At 43.5% G+C, this 17,338-nt stretch overlaps 1 protein-coding gene across 1 annotated transcript in view; it reads right to left on the reverse strand.

The window, feature by feature from the left end:
* Positions 1 to 17,338, reverse strand: part of sptlc1 (serine palmitoyltransferase, long chain base subunit 1) — an 89,844-nt gene that overhangs the window by 35,773 nt on the left and 36,733 nt on the right. The window lies entirely within an intron of this gene.

A 17,338-nucleotide genomic window follows, 5' to 3' on the forward strand; every position in this document is an offset into this window, starting at 1 on the left:
AAAAAAAAATTGGTGTCATTATTAACTTTCTGTCTAAGCTTGTATAATCTACTGCCTTGTTCAATTGTAAAAAATATTCTGTGCCTAAAATTCACATTTCTATCACAATTATCATACTGTAAACATGGTAAGCTAACTTCATTAAAATTAATAGTCCTGTCAATAGCATGGAATTAAAATACAAATGTAGTTTTTTTGTAAGCCTTTCAAAATAATTCAAAATATGAAAAATTAATGAAAATTAATTTAAGCCATCAGACACTTGAAAAGTGGCACATCACATCTCTAATGTAATCATTTTAACTTTTCAACAGAAATAGCACTGCAAAAATATTAAGGACATACTTCTGTATTTTGGTAGTTATGCTGTCAACATTTAACAAGATTTCTTCAACTTGGACTTGAAAGCATAAATAGTATAAACACTTTTAACAGTATAACAGTACTAAACAATTCCAATAGATAACATTGGTGTCATTACCTTTTTGTGGCTAAAATCCAAATTTATTCAGCCAGTGCGATTGGAAGTCCATGCTCAATTATTGCCTCCGTAAATAAAACTTCGGCATTTATCACATCCAAAGAATCTGTTTGGGCGACGAAAAACGTTGAAAGTTTTCCACTTGTATCGCTAGCAACGGCATTAGACTTGTGTTTTTTTGTCCCAACGTGGTCTTTTACATCGCTAATTCCTCCGTGTCCGATCGAAAAATCTTGTCTGCACAAGGTGCAATTCGCGTAGTTTTCACCCTTTTTGGAACGGATAATTATTCCCGGATAGGCTTTTGAATATTCTTCACGGAATGACTGCAGTTTTCTTTTCGGTTTAAGACTCGTTTGCGATTTTTCTCCGGCTGATTCCATGATCGTTCGCTCGTTTGGAAACAATGGCAACTGGTGCCTCGTGCTTGGCAGCGGTGCTATAAATAGCCTCGCGCATGGCATTCGGAATGTTTCGATAGGAAGTTACGGGAAGCAGTGTCGATTGTCATGTTGTTACGCGATTTCGTGAATAAAACTTTAAAAAAACAAAAAAAATTTAATTAATGAAAAACCGTATTTTTTATCACTGCAACCGTAACCCGGAATAGATTGATGATAACCGTACTAATTACGGGAAAACCGGAGTACCGTAGTTGGCAGGTATGAACCATGGATGACAAAATGTCTGGAAAATACTTGCAACCAGAAGAACACATTATATAAAACCTTTATAACACAAAGATCTACAGAGGCAGAAAACAAGTACAAAACGTATAAGAACAAGCTAGCTGGCATATTACAAACACAACCGAAAGAATACTTTTTTTTACGGCATTTTACCTCGTTTAGTAGTCAAAGCTCACGTTTCGGCCTCTTGTCCACAAACAGACGCATACTTTTGTCTTTAAAAACGCAGACATTTAGAAATGCTGGCCAAAGTGTAGAGATCCAAAACCCTCCGCTTAGCGTATACGTGCACACGGCACTAAGAGACTTGTGCGCTGTCATTTACACATTCAACAACACTGCCTTGCTGGCTTTAAACACACTATACGATGACTTACTGTATTTTTGATGCAGACAATGATTTACATGCAGCTATTTTCACTAAATATTAATAAAAAAAACACATTAAAATGGGCTTTGTGACACTCCTGCCAGCGCTAATGACAGTCAGCTGTTGTTGATACGATCGCTGTCGAACCTCCAGCTGATGGAACAACTTTGACAGGCAAGACTTTTTGCTCTGTGTCATAAGAAAGATGCAACATTATCTTATGTTTTTAGTCCTTGTTTAACGACAGATCTTGAAGTTAACTTACGTGTCTTGCTTCCATGCAACTAAAAAAAGAATGTAGCGTCCTCCTTGTAGTGTGTACTGATGTTAAAGACAATATACACTTCATTACACATGTACCATATCACTATATCGATGATAAAATGCTTTATAATTCCATGACAGTTTTGCAGCGGCACACGCACGTCCGTGAGCTATGTATAGATACTTAAACATGCAAAATGGTTTCCTTGGCTCGTTAGTGCGTGCTGATGTTAGAAATAATGTACACTTCACTGCACATGTAATACATCACTATGTTGCTGAACATCAATCAATCAATCAATCAATCTTTATTTATATAGCCCTAAATCACAAGTGTCTCAAAGGGCTGCACAAGCCACAACGACATCCTCGGTACAAAGCCCACATAAGGGCAAGGAAAAACTCACCCCAGTGGGACGTCGATGTGAATGACTATGAGAAACCTTGGAGAGGACCGACACACAGCACACACATGTTATAATTCTATGAGTGTTGGGTTTCAGCAGCAAAGGCGTGCATTCGCTCTTTAATAATTTTCCCAGGATTCTGTGTACGTGCAGGCAGGTTTTAAAGATAACGTACGTGTCATTGTACCTCTAAAGTATATCAAAATAACCACAATAGGAGGTGTAATGCTGCACCAAGTCCGCTGTTACTGCTTTTTTCCAGGCTTCTTATTGGACAAAATGTGCATGTATGTTTGTGTGTAGACATAGACAGTTTTGAAACTACACTTCTGTGGATGGTGTGGATGGAGATTGTTTTAACCCCAAATATGTGTTTTTGAAACTCTGTGTTCGTGCGGGCATGTCCTTAAAGGCACTACCTAATCCACTTTTTATGTTTGATATAATGAAAACTGTTCTTATTGTTTTATTTTTGATACTAAGAATTAGTTTTATATTAATTTTCTCAGGGAATATTAATTTTGAACAAATTGTATATACAGGTAAAAGCCAGTAAATTAGAATATTTTGAAAAACTTGATTTATTTCAGTAATTGCATTCAAAAGGTGTAACTTGTACATTATATTTATTCATTGCACACAGACTGATGCATTCAAATGTTTATTTCATTTAATTTTGATGATTTGAAGTGGCAACAAATGAAAATCCAAAATTCCGTGTGTCACAAAATTAGAATATTACTTAAGGCTAATACAAAAAAGGGATTTTTAGAAATGTTGGCCAACTGAAAAGTATGAAAATGAAAAATATGAGCATGTACAATACTCAATACTTGGTTGGAGCTCCTTTTGCCTCAATTACTGCGTTAATGCGGCGTGGCATGGAGTCGATGAGTTTCTGGCACTGCTCAGGTGTTATGAGAGCCCAGGTTGCTCTGATAGTGGCCTTCAACTCTTCTGCGTTTTTGGGTCTGGCATTCTGCATCTTCCTTTTCACAATACCCCACAGATTTTCTATGGGGCTAAGGTCAGGGGAGTTGGCGGGCCAATTTAGAACAGAAATACCATGGTCCGTAAACCATGCACGGGTAGATTTTGCGCTGTGTGCAGGCGCCAAGTCCTGTTGGAACTTGAAATCTCCATCTCCATAGAGCAGGTCAGCAGCAGGAAGCATGAAGTGCTCTAAAACTTGCTGGTAGACGGCTGCGTTGACCCTGGATCTCAGGAAACAGAGTGGACCGACACCAGCAGATGACATGGCACCCCAAACCATCACCAAACCATGCAAATTTTGCATTTCCTTTGGAAATCGAGGTCCCAGAGTCTGGAGGAAGACAGGAGAGGCACAGGATCCACGTTGCCTGAAGTCTAGTGTAAAGTTTCCACCATCAGTGATGGTTTGGGGTGCCATGTCATCTGCTGGTGTCGGTCCACTCTGTTTCCTGAGATCCAGGGTCAACGCAGCCGTCTACCAGCAAGTTTTAGAGCACTTCATGCTTCCTGCTGCTGACCTGCTCTATGGAGATGGAGATTTCAAGTTCCAACAGGACTTGGCGCCTGCACACAGCGCAAAATCTACCCGTGCCTGGTTTACGGACCATGGTATTTCTGTTCTAAATTGGCCCGCCAACTCCCCTGACCTTAGCCCCATAGAAAATCTGTGGGGTATTGTGAAAAGGAAGATGCAGAATGCCAGACCCAAAAACGCAGAAGAGTTGAAGGCCACTATCAGAGCAACCTGGGCTCTCATAACACCTGAGCAGTGCCAGAAACTCATCGACTCCATGCCACGCCGCATTAACGCAGTAATTGAGGCAAAAGGAGCTCCAACCAAGTATTGAGTATTGTACATGCTCATATTTTTCATTTTCATACTTTTCAGTTGGCCAACATTTCTAAAAATCCCTTTTTTGTATTAGCCTTAAGTAATATTCTAATTTTGTGACACACGGAATTTTGGATTTTCATTTGTTGCAACTTCAAATCATCAAAATTAAATGAAATAAACATTTGAATGCATCAGTCTGTGTGCAATGAATAAATATAATGTACAAGTTACACATTTTGAATGCAATTACTGAAATAAATCAAGTTTTTCAAAATATTCTAATTTACTGGCTTTTACCTGTATATATGTGTGTTTTCATCTCAAACATGTTATGATGGCAAAATGAACATTGATTACTATTTTGCATGCAAAGAATGCAATGAACTGCATCACATTCTTAAAATTTAAAACTGCTGTCATCATTATTAAGTGTTTTGTCTTTTTATATTGTTTATGTATTATTGGCTGGTTGAAAACAGCTCAGCGGATTTGCGTGGAGAAACCACCATTTAAACGGCACCGGATACTAATCATCAAAAACGCACGAGAGACAAGAACTTAGTTTATGCGGTCACACCACACAGCACATAGGGCTGTCAGCGCACCTGTTTTTATTAGCACACACAAATTGGCACAATCAACCACCGACGCATTTCAGCTGTGCGTGTCAGCCTTCAATAATAAAAACAGGCGTTAAGGAAATAAAAGACAATTAGGCCAAACACAATAATTGAGGGGACATCTTAACATGTATAATTAAACCTTAACTAACCAAAAATATTGCTCCGGGTCGGCTGCACCAAATAATAATATAAATCCATTTAATGAAGTCAAAATACAAATAAGGCAACAAGAGAAGTATCCCACACAAACCAGCAAAACAAGCCCAGAGCATAATACTGCCACCACAATGCTTGACGGTAGGCGTGGCGTTCCTGGGTAGGCATGGTGTTCCTGGGATTAAAGGCCTCACCTTTTCTCCTCCAAACATATTGCTGGGTATTGTGGCCAAACAGCTCAAATTTTGTTTCATCTGACATCACATGGACAAAGATAAAACCTTCTGGATGAAAGTTCTGTGGTCAGATGAAACAAAAATTGAGCCGTTTGGCCACAATACCCAGCAATATGTTTGAAGGAGAAAAGGTGAGGTCTTTAATCCCAGGAACACTATGCCTACCGTCAAGCATTCAATCAATCAATCAATGTTTATTTATATAGCCCTAAATCACAAGTGTCTCAAAGGGCTACACAAACCACAACGACATCCGCGGTACAGAGCCAACATAAGGGCAAGGAAAAACACAACACAGTGGGACGTCGATGTGAATGACTATGAGAAACCTTGGAGAGGACCGCATTTGTGGGTGACCCCACCCCCCACCTCTAGGGGAGACCGGATGCAATGGATGTCGAGTGGGTCTGACATAATATTGTGAAAGTCCAGTGCATAGTGGATCTAACATTGTGGTGGTAGTATTTTGCTCTGGGCCTGTTTTGCTGCCAATGGAACTGGCGCTTTACAGAGAGTAAATGGGACAATGAAAAAGGAGGATTACCTCCTAATTCTTCAGGACAACATAAAATCATCAGCCCGGAGGTTGGGTCTTGGGCGCAGTTGGGTGTTCCTACAGGACAATGACCCAAAACACACGTCAAACGTGGTATAGCAGGGGTCTCAAACATGCGGCCTGCGGGCCAATTGCGGCCCGCGAAACGTTATTTTGCGGCCCCCACCTTAATATGAAAGTTTAATGTTAGTGCAACCTGCGAGATTTAAATGAATGGCGCTTGACAGCGTTGTGTGCACAGCTGAAGGTATCCACCAATCACGGTGTGGTATAAGGCTCTCGACATTATCAAGGGCGTGCCATGATGGCACTGCCTTTAGTGTCCTCTAGAAACTGTCACCGCATCATCTTTTTCTCCACACTAACAGCGTGCCGGCCCGGACACATGTTACATGAGGCTCCTGCATATTGTTGTGTCGTTCGCGAACGATTCGTTCGAATGAACGAATCTTTTGAGTGAACGTACTGAACCGAATCACTTCATGAACTGATTCGTTCCTTTCTCAGTTCAGTTGAGCTCCGCCGCGACCATGCCGGTATGAGTGGAACTGGCGCATTCTGTGACTCACTGAACCCTCGACGTCGGCGAACGACGCAGTCAGCTACTCATCATGGGGGCGGGGGGAGGGACTGAGCGAACGATTCGTTCACCGCGGATTAACGACATGAATCACACAGTGAATGACAGAATCAGGACTCGCGAACCTACTGACACAGAGAACTGACTGTGTCGCGGAGGAGGACGTCACATTGAGGCTCTCGTTCAGTCACTGTGTGCGTCGTTCATTGGGTGCTGAGAGCTTGTGTCGTTCGCGAACTGACACACACCGAGATCTGCCGCTGGGGAAGCTGTTACTGACTGACTCATGATTCGCCGACCTGCACACAGAACTGCTGCTGCAGAAGTGATTCAGGTTCACGTACTGAACTGTGCTGACTGTGGCGCTGTGTCAGTCACTCACTGCCTGGTGTACTGCATGCACAGAACTGTGTAGGGACTCACGTTCACCCTATTTGCTGCTTCTACCGGCGAATATCTGCACTGTACTGTACTACGCCCCCCACCCCCTCCTATTTTTTTTGAGGGGGGGGGGGATTCGGTGAACAAATTTTTTGAACGACTCAATTTAAGGAACTGATTCTAGTGATTCAGTACAGCCAAAAGAACTGCCGATCCCATCACTACTCCTGCAGGCACACGCATGTTATTGCAAGACATATTTGAGGAACAGCCATACATGTCAAACTGAGGGGGTTCATATTTTATTTTTATTTTTTTTAACACTGATACAAATATGCGCCACAATGTGAACCCACACCAAACAAGAATGACAAACACATTTCGGGAGAACATCCGCACCTAAACACAACATAAACACAACAGAACAAATACCCAGAATCCTTTGCAGCCCTGACTCTTCCGGGCTACAAAAACACCCCTGCTGCCCCCAACCTCGCCCAGAAGCTTGCCAGAAGCGTGTGGATGGCTACCAAAAGCGCCTTATTACAGTGAAAAGGGACATGCAACCAAATATTAACATGTATGTATACTTTCCCAGCAGATTTGGTCACATTTTCAGTAGACCCATAATAAATTCACAATAGAACCAAACTTCATGAATGTGTTTTGTGAGCAACAAGTATGTGCTCCAATCACTCTATCACAAAAAATAAGAGTTGTAGAAATGACTGGAAACTCAGACAGCCATGACATTATGTTCTTTTTTTACCACGACTGTAATTTCCCTCACTGGTCGTCAACATGAATATTACCACAACATTTGGATATTGACAGCCATGAACACCAAATATTTTAATGACGTACACGGCAGTTACAGAATTAAACTTGCAATTGTGTCAAATATAGAGATGTATTTATTAATCTGTTCTCTTAAATCACTATTGATAACATGACCACCCTTTGTGGTGGTATTGTTATATTCTTGGTTTACATACAGCAGCTTTCGGTGCATGTGTCTATTCACTGATTCAGGCAACAATCTGTTGAAATTAAAAACACTGTCAAATACTGTTGTTATTGTTATATTATTATTGTTATTGTTGAATTATACTCCACAATATTACACAGATTAAAGATGGCAGGTGGCAGTGTATCGGGAGAGAACACTCCCTAATGCTAATCCAGAAGATTTTAAAAATCAATGTGGGAAAATAATTGTAGTGGATGAGTTCTTGAACTTAATTTCTGACAAAATGAGGACTCTTGACCATAATGAAATCGTTTTGTTGGCTATTAACAACTTTCCATCGGAATGGATCACGAAGTCGAAGAGCTTCCTGTTTAAAGTCTGTCCGACGACTACACAACGAAAAATTAATCACATGGGGAAAGACAAGGACGTCAAAAACGTGAAGGCATGCTTTAGCTTGTTTAATGAGTTCGGGGACGATATGCCTATATTTGTCTCGCACCGTTTGGAAAAGCTCCCACCTGTTGGCTTTGGAAGTATTGACGCCTCGGCCCTGCTCAGAAGAATAGAGCAGCTGGGCAGTGAAGTTTCTGGGCTGCGGAGGACCATTGAATCACAGGCAGATGTGAACCAGAATCTGAGGGCGGCTACTGTGGCTGTGAATCGCCCCCGTGGAGTGTTGTCGTGAGCAACGGACGTAAAAAGCCGAACATTAACATTAAACCCAAGACGCGACCCGTACCCACTCGGGGGAAATGCGAGCAGAGGAAAAGACCTACAAGAATTATCGGCACCGGCACAGAGATCCACATTTCAGTGATCACGACTAAGCTAGTGAGTATATTCGCCACTAAATTCTCTCCGGATGTGCATGCTGAAACTTTGCGCACTTATCTACAAACCCCGTTTCCATATGAGTTGGGAAATTGTGTTAGATGTAAATATAAACGGAATACAATGATTTGCGAATCCTTTTCAACCCATATTCAATTGAATGCACTACAAAGACAATATATTTGATGTTCAAACTCATAAACTTTATATTATTTTTGCAAATAATAATTAACTTAGAATTTCATGGCTGCAACACGTGCCAAAGTAGTTGGGAATGTCATGTCTGTGTAATCATGTTTTGTTTTAGTCATGTTTTGTTTAGTTATTGGACTCTTTAGTTTCTGGCTTTTCACGCCCTTGTCTTGTTTCCATGGTTACCCATTAGTTTCACCTGTTCCACGTTTGGACTCATTGTGCACTCTTGTTTGTCACCATAGCATCCCATTAGTTTTCACCTGTCATGTCACGCACCTGTTTTGAGTCACGCACCTGTTAATCATGTCTGTGTTATTTAAGCTTTTCATTTTCTGTTGTTCGTCCTGGTGTCATATCTTTTCTAACCCTGCTATCCTCTCGTATCAAGCCACAGAAAGTGTTTTTATTTCGTGTTCACAGTTTCTGCCTTAGAGCAAGTTTTGTTTTCATTCGCCAAGTTTTTTACCTCCGCCATTGTGCGCGCCTTTTGTTTGCTTCTGTTTTGTAGTTTGTTAGTGTTTAAAATAAATCATGTACCCACCTTCAAGCCATGTCCAATCCAAGTTCACTTGCATCTCGGGAAAACAAAAACTCCACAGTCCAAGTTCTGACATTATGACACCAGCAAATCGCTTTCCCGCAAGGAATTTGGTCGAGGAAGGAAATTGGGAGTCGCTAGGAGCCATGGCGAAGCGAGACCTGACGTGGGGGCCAAATGGCAAGCTTATTCCAATTAGCTCCATTTGGCCCGAGGACGGCGCTGCGTCACCGCAATCCCGGAAGCGCCGCTCCAGACCGAGGACGTCAGGGAAGGCGAGCAGACCGCACGCAGCGCTCCCGCAGGCTCCTCCCACTCCGGGCGGAAGCAGGCTGCTGCCAGCTCCGCAGCTCCAAAATGACGTCACAGACCAGGATTTTTTTTCCAACTCTTTTTCTTTTGATCACTCACCTCCAGCAAAAAACTCTAATCCCATGACCATGATTCAACACTACCAAAATATGATTTTGAACATTAGATCCTGTCAAGACAAGCCACCCAAATTTCATGCCCCGCCCCCCAGGACTCAAGTCACGCCCAAGTCACACAAAAAAAAAATTTCTCCCACAAAATCCCAGGTACAAAATAGACTTTTTGGACAATTTAAAGGGGAAGTTTCTGCCCCCCTCCTGACCTCCCTCCACCCACCCATAAAGAGAGTTCCAGACCGCAGGGAGCGTGGTATCCGCCCCTTGAGGGGGGGGGGGGCTAGGGCTGGGAATTGTTCAGGTGGGGTGGTTCAGCATCACCAGGCCAAGTCACAGCCGCCAGCACGGCCGCCGCCACCGTTCTTTCGGCCTGCTAAGCCGCAACCTCCGGTTCGTCCACCACCACCGGTCTTTCAGCCTGCCAAGCCGCAACCCCCAGCTAGGCCACCTCCACCTGCACCAAGGCTAGCACCAGTAGCAGCACCACGGCTAGCTGCTCCAAGACTAGCACCTGTAGCTGCTCCAGGGCTAGCACCACGGCTAGCTGCTCCGAGGCTAGCACCTGTAGCTGCTCCACGGTTAGCACCTGTCGCAGCACCACGGCTAGCACCTGTTGCCGCACCAAGGCTAGCAGAAGCTCCACCACGCCAAGTTCCACGGCAGGCTCCAGTACCCGCACCACGCCTAGCCGCACCACGCCAAGCTCCGGTACCAGTTCCACGCCGCCAAGCACCGCCAAGCCAAGACCAAGCACCGCCAAGCCAAGACCAAGCACCGCCAAGCCAAGACCAAGACCCACCACGCCAAGACCAAGACCCACCACGCCAAGACCAAGACCCACCACGCCAAGACCAAGACCAAGACCCACGCCAAGACCAAGACCAAGACCCGCCACGTCGAGCTTCGCCACCTGACGCGCCACGCCGAGCTTCGCCGCCTGAAGCGCCACGCCAAGCTTCGCCGCCTGACGCACCATGCCGAGCTTCGCTGCCTGCTTCATCTGCAGCTTCCACGCCTGCCAGGACGACGACGCGCCTGCCTCCTCGTCGGCCACGGATATGGCCGCTACCTGGTCGCCCGCCACGCCAAGTGCGCCCACCTCCCAGTCCGCCACGAATGTGGCCATTCCCTGGGTGCCCGCCTCGCCTGCTGCAGCAGCGTTCCACTCGCTGCCGCCACCTAACTCTGCCCCGGTAGATACGGGGACACGTGGTCTGGCGACCCACCGCCATGTCCCCCACCCGCCCTCCCATGACTATTGATCATTGTTTTTTTTTTGTTGTTTTTTTATGGACATCTGGTATCTGTCTTTAAGGGAGGGACTCTGTCATGTCTGTGTAATCATGTTTTGCTTTAGTCATGTTTTGTTTAGTTATTGGACTCTTTAGTTTCTGGCTTTTCACGCTCTTGTCTTGTTTCCATGGTTACCCATTAGTTTCACCTGTTCCACGTTTGGACTCATTGTGCACTCTTGTTTGTCACCATAGCAACCCATTAGTTTTCATCTGTCATGTCACGCACCTGTTTTGAGTCACGCACCTGTTAATCATGTCTGTGTTATTTAAGCTTTTCATTTTCTGTTGTTCGTCCTGGTGTCATATCTTTTCTAACCCTGCTATCCTCTCGTATCAAGCCACAGTAAGTGTTTTTATTTCGTGTTCACAGTTTCTGCCTTAGAGCAAGTTTTGTTTTCATTCGCCATGTTTTTTACCTCCGCCATTGTGCGCGCCTTTTGTTTGCTTCTGTTTTGTAGTTTGTTAGTGTTTAAAATAAATCATGTACCCACCTTCAAGCCATGTCTGATCCAAGTTCACTTGCATCTCGGGAAAACAAAAACTCCACAGTCCAAGTTCTGACAGGGAAAGGGCATGTTCACCACTGTGTTACATCACCTTTTCTTTTAACAACACTCAATAAACGATTGGGAACTGAGAAAACTAATTGTTGAAGCTTTGAAAGTGAAATTCTTTCCCATTCTTGTTTTATGTAGAGCTTCAGTCGTTCAACAGTCCGGGGTCTCCGCTGTCGTATTTTACGCTTCATAATGTGCCACACATTTTCGATGGGAGACAAGTCTGGACTGCAGGTTGGTCAGGAAAGTACCCGTACTCTTTTTCACGAAGCCACGCTGTTGTAACACGTGCTGAATGTGGCTTGGCATTGTCTTGCCGAAATAAGCAGGGGCGTCCATGAAAAAGACGGTGCTTAGATAGCAGCATATGTTGTTCCAAAACCTGTATGTACCTTTCAGCATTAATGGTGCCTTCACAGATGTGTAAGTTACCCATGCCTTGGGCACTAATGCACCCCCATACCATCACAGATGCTGGCTTTTGAACTTTGCGTCGATAACAGTCTGGATGGTTCGCTTCCCCTTTGGTCCGGATGACACGATGTCGAATATTTCCAAAAACAATTTGAAATGTGGACTTGTCAGACCACAGAACACTTTTCCACTTTGCATCAGTCCATCTTAGATGATCTCGGGCCCAGAGAAGCCGGCGGCGTTTCTGGATGTTGTTGATAAATGGCTTTCGCTTTGCATAGTAGAGCTTTAACTTGCACTCACAGATGTAGCGACGAACTGTATTTAGTGACAGTGGTTTTCTGAAGTGTTCCTGAGCCCATGTGGTGATATCCTTTAGAGATTGATGTCGGTTTTTGATACAGTGCCGTCTGAGGGATCGAAGGTCACGCTCATTCAATGTTGGTTTCCGGCCATGCCGCTTACAAGGAGTGATTTCTCCAGATTCTCTGAACCTTTTGATGATATTATGGACCGTAGATGTTGAAATCCCTAAATTTCTTGCAATTGCACTTTGAGAAACGTTGTTCTTAAACTGTTTGACTATTTGCTCACGCAGTTGTGGACAAAGGGGTGTACCTCGCCCCATCCTTTCTTGTGAAAGACTGAGCATTTTTTGGGAAGCTGTGTTTATACCCAATCATGGCACCCACCTGTTCCCAATTAGGCTGCACACCTGTGGGATGTTCCAAATAAGTGTTTGATGAGCATTCCTCAACTTTATCAGTATTTACTGCCACCTTTCCCAACTTCTTCGTCACGTGTTGCTGGCATCAAATTATAAAATTAATGATTATTTGCAAAAAAAAAATGTTTATCAGTTTGAACATCAAATATGTTGTCTTTGTAGCATATTCAACTGAATATGGGTTGAAAATGATTTGCAAATCATTGTATTCCCTTTATATTTACATCTAACACAATTTCCCAACTCATGTAGAAACGGGGTTTGTATCTGAGAAGTTTGCCAACAAGTCTGTGACATGTAGGAAGATATAATCGCAAGCTCATTTCATGTCCCCGCAGACTGTAAAGAAGTGGCTGACGTGTACAGTTCCCAAATCTGGCCAGCTGGAGTGTATGTTAGGAGGTATTTTGAAACCTGTGGGCGCAGAGCCTCTGCTGGAAATATTCCTGAGGGGAAGAAACGAAGCTGTGGCTGCATCCTCATAAACTCTAATACGTGTTGTCTCATATAACTGCCGCGGGTTGCACGTAGGGAACAGCGCAGGGGACAGAGCTCGACGTACTGCGGTGGATAAACTTAATCAAAATTGTGACATTCTATGTCTACAAAAGACATTCCTCTCCAAACAGGATTTAGGGGGGTTGAACTCTGTTCATAAGGACTTTCACGGTGCAGGAGAGTCAATTGCAGATCTCTTTAAGGTCATCATCAGCGGGAGAATTCCTGGGGGCGTGGCTATCTTGTGGCATAAAAGGTTTGACTCAGTGATTAATGTGGCAAGACTGGAAACTGACAGGTGCATTGGTGTTCAGGTCAGGATGATTAACACATAGTTTATTATTCTGAACATCTACACATCATATGAGTCTAGAATGATGATGAATATGTGAATAGGCTGGCATTTATTAATTATTTTATTAATGATAATTGTTGCACGATTATTTATGGGAGACATGAATGCTGATATTCCTGATAACGCTTCCTCCTTTGCCAAGCACATGATCAAGATGTGTGAAGACAATTATCTGGTACTATCTGGCCAGGTGTTTCTACCTGCGGACAGCTTCACTTATTACAGTGAAGCCCACAGAACTAGCTGGCTTGATCATCTGATTTGTACTGCAGATGCTCATGCAACACTTGGGTCTATGAAAGTACTGTATGAGGCTACCACATCTGATCATTTCCCTGTTGAGATCACACTTGACACTGGCAGTCTCCCTGAGATAATGAGGGAGGACAATAGCGCAAGTGAGGCCAAGATAAACTGTTCTAAACTCTCTTCAGAGGATGTGTTATTGTATTGTGGGAGATCAGATGAACTCTTGAGCAAAATACATTTACCTATGCATGCCATTCTATGTTTCAATGTCAACTGAAATGTCACCTCTCACTGTGATGACCTCTGTGAAATGTACAATTGTATTGTGTATGCTTTACTAGAGGCCAGCAGACCTCTACTCACTCATTTTAGTAAAGCTAAAAACACCAAGCCTGAGTGGAACGGGTATGTAGCTGGCCCACATGCAGAGTCTAAGGCGGCCCATAAAGCCTGGGTTATTGCTGATAGACCTAGACAGGGACCTGTTCTTGAGCATAAAATGCTAACCGATACACGATACAAATATACAGTGCGCTTTGTTGGCAAGCATGAGCAAGCCCTGAGAGCTGACTCTATGGCGTGGAAACTGCTTGACAACAATGTCACTGGCTTCCGGAAGGAAGTTAAAAATATGAATAGGGTTAAAGCAGCATTGCCATGTAAAATTGAGGGTGTATCTGGTGGAGGAAATGTAACTGAACTATGGAGCTAGCACTATGCTGCTCTATTCAACTGTGTCAGAAGTGAGCTATATTGTACAGGCAACATAGAGGAGGAAGTTGTACACATCAGCCTCAATGACATTTTCCAAGTCGTCAGGCCACTAGCTGATTACAAAGCATGTGGCATGGATAATATTATTGCTGAGCACCTGAAGCTAGCAAGCCCTAGGGTAGCTGTGTTGCTCGCCATCTGTTTTACAGGGTTGGTAATACATGGCATCCTGCCAGTTATTTTAGTACCTGTCATTAAAGACAAGGCTGGTAGGGCATAGAGCAGACCTGGGCATTCTGCGGCCCGCGGGCCACATCCGGCACTTTGTACGTCCCTGTCCGGCCCGCGTGAGGCCAATCATTAATTACAAAATAAATTTAAAAAAGTATCTATGTCAAGTGTGCAATACAACGGTGCTGCTTTTGTTTTGAAAAGCGTTATTTGTATTACTTCCGTGTGGACGTATGCGCGTGCGTGATTGTGATTGTGAGTGAATGTGAACAGCTGCAATCACAAATTACAAAATACATTTAAAAAAACATCTATGTCGTGCGTGCAATACAATTGTGCTGCTTTTATTTTGAAAATTGTTATTTATGGGCGTATGTCCGTGTGTAACCTGTGAGTGAAGGTGCACAGCGACAAGTGATGCCCGGTTATCCCCGAGACGCTAAAAAAAGAAAAGTCGATGACGAATGGCGTGTTTTCAACAAGACATGGACTGCCAAGTATTTCTTTACAGAAATGAAAGGTAAAGCCGTGTGCTTAATTTGTGGTACACATGTTGCTGTGTTTAAAGAATATAGTGTAACGACCTGCTGAAGTTGATGTTGTGTTCTTGAGTTGCGGAAATGAGGAGTGAGGATAGACGTGCGTGTGGAAGGAACGAGATAAGTTGAGCTGTGTTAGTATAGGTTGCTCAATAAAAGTTTAAAAAGAGCGTCAGACTTGGTGTGCACTTCTTCTGGATGCTACAATTGGTGTCAGAAGTAAAACTTTGCGAATACTGCCGCTGCTTGTGTGAGCATACTGCGCTGCTTGTGTGCTCAGCCTGCTGCATCATCGGGAGGTACGTGCCACGATGTTTCCTGGCGACTTTGTCAAGATTGAATGGAGGGGAGGAAACTGAGTGGGGACTTAAGGTGCAGATGTCTGTGTGAATCCCGGACGTGAGGAGCTCGCCGCAAAGAGAGAGAGAGAGAGGGTGGAAGGAGAGAGGCAGCGTCGACAGGTGCAGCGCGCGCTGCTTGGCATGGGGGAATTCCGCCCTCAGTGAAGACTCCCAGGTTTGATGCCAAGGCGAACTGGGAGGCATTTCATCCCACTTCTGACACCAATTGTAGCGTCCAGAAGAAGTGCACACCAAGTCTGACGTTCCTTTTAAACTTTTATTGAGCAACCTATACTAACACAGCTCAACTTATCTCGTTCTTTCCACACGCACGTCTATCCTCACTCCTCATTTCCGCAACAGCAACGCTTCCTCCTTCTTCGCCAATCACCTTACAGGCGTTCTACGTTCACAACAAAGAGGATGCAGGATAAAGTGACAGAAATTTAAATGTTTGCATTGTATTATACATCAGGAAGTGTTATGTAAGAAGGTGTTAAAAATAAAACCATCACAAGCCATCTGCTTTTGTATAAAGATAAGTTAGGTTAAATGAAAGTATTATCATTATTATATATCTTACAGTACATCAAAAATAATTTGAGCAAAATTTAATTAAAATATATTGTCGGTGTGGCCCTCCAGCAGTGCTCGGGTTGCTCATGCGGCCCCCGATAAAAATTAATTGCCCAGCCCTGGTATAGAGTATGGACAATTATCGACCTATCGCCCTAGCCAGCACACTATCTAAAGTGCTGGAAAGTGTGACAATATACAGAGTTGGAGATCTTATTTGCACCACAGACAACCAATTTGGCTTTAAGAGCAAGCATAGCACAGACTTGTGTATTTATGCTTTAATATAAACAGCATAAAAATACAGTGCACATGGCTCTACAATGTTGGTAGGTTTTATTGATGCATCTAAGACATTTGACAGAGTCAACCACCACAAACTCTTCACCTAAGCTGAAGCATAGGGGTGTTCCGGGTAAGATCATACGTATTCTGGCAAATTGGTACGACAGGCAGACGATGCAGGTAAAATGGGGGAGTAATTTATCCTCTCCCTTTAGAGTTGGCAATGGGGTACGGCAGGGTGGGCTTCTATCACCAGGTCTATTTAGCCTGTATATGGATGATCTGTCAAGGCAGTTGAGTGATTGCAGAACAGGGTGCATCATTGGGAACACCTTAATCAATCACTTTATGTACGCTGATGATTTGGTCATTATATCTCCCAGTAGTGCAGGGTTCCAACAGCTTCTTAATATATGCTCAGATTATGGAGTCAAGTTTGACATCAAGTATAATGCCACAAAGAATATGGTAATGATATGTAGGACCAAGGAGGATCAACATCGTATTTTCCCAGGTTTCTACTTATCTGGTCAAACCCTGTCTGTGTGCAACAATGTCAAATACTGAGGCCACATCATCAATGACAAGATGGAGGATGATGCTGACTTGCTTAGATAGAGAAGAATGCTGTATGTCCAAGCCAATATGCTGATGAGAAAGTTTCACTACTGTTCTGAAGAAGCGAAGGTGCACTTGTGTAGAGCTTTTTGCACCCCTATGTACACAACACCCATCTGGGTGAGGTTAAAAAAAGAGAGCTTGCGCAAACTCCAGGTTGCATATAATGACTCTCAGAATCCTGCTCGGAAAGCCTAGAGGTAGTAGTGCCAGCAGGCTTTTTTGTGATTTAGGGATAAACATCTTCCACGCCACCCTGAGAAAACTGATGTTTAAGTTTATATGTAGACTGCAGGGGTCCGAGAATGATCGTATTATACAGATAACCAATCCTAGGTGTAGTTCTGTTAGGTACCAATCGTATATATGGAAACACTGGTATATGTGCCTTTTATAGAATGTG

This window comes from Nerophis lumbriciformis, linkage group LG20 (genome assembly GCF_033978685.3).
Source record: "Nerophis lumbriciformis linkage group LG20, RoL_Nlum_v2.1, whole genome shotgun sequence".
Taxonomy (NCBI): Eukaryota; Metazoa; Chordata; class Actinopteri; order Syngnathiformes; family Syngnathidae; genus Nerophis; species Nerophis lumbriciformis.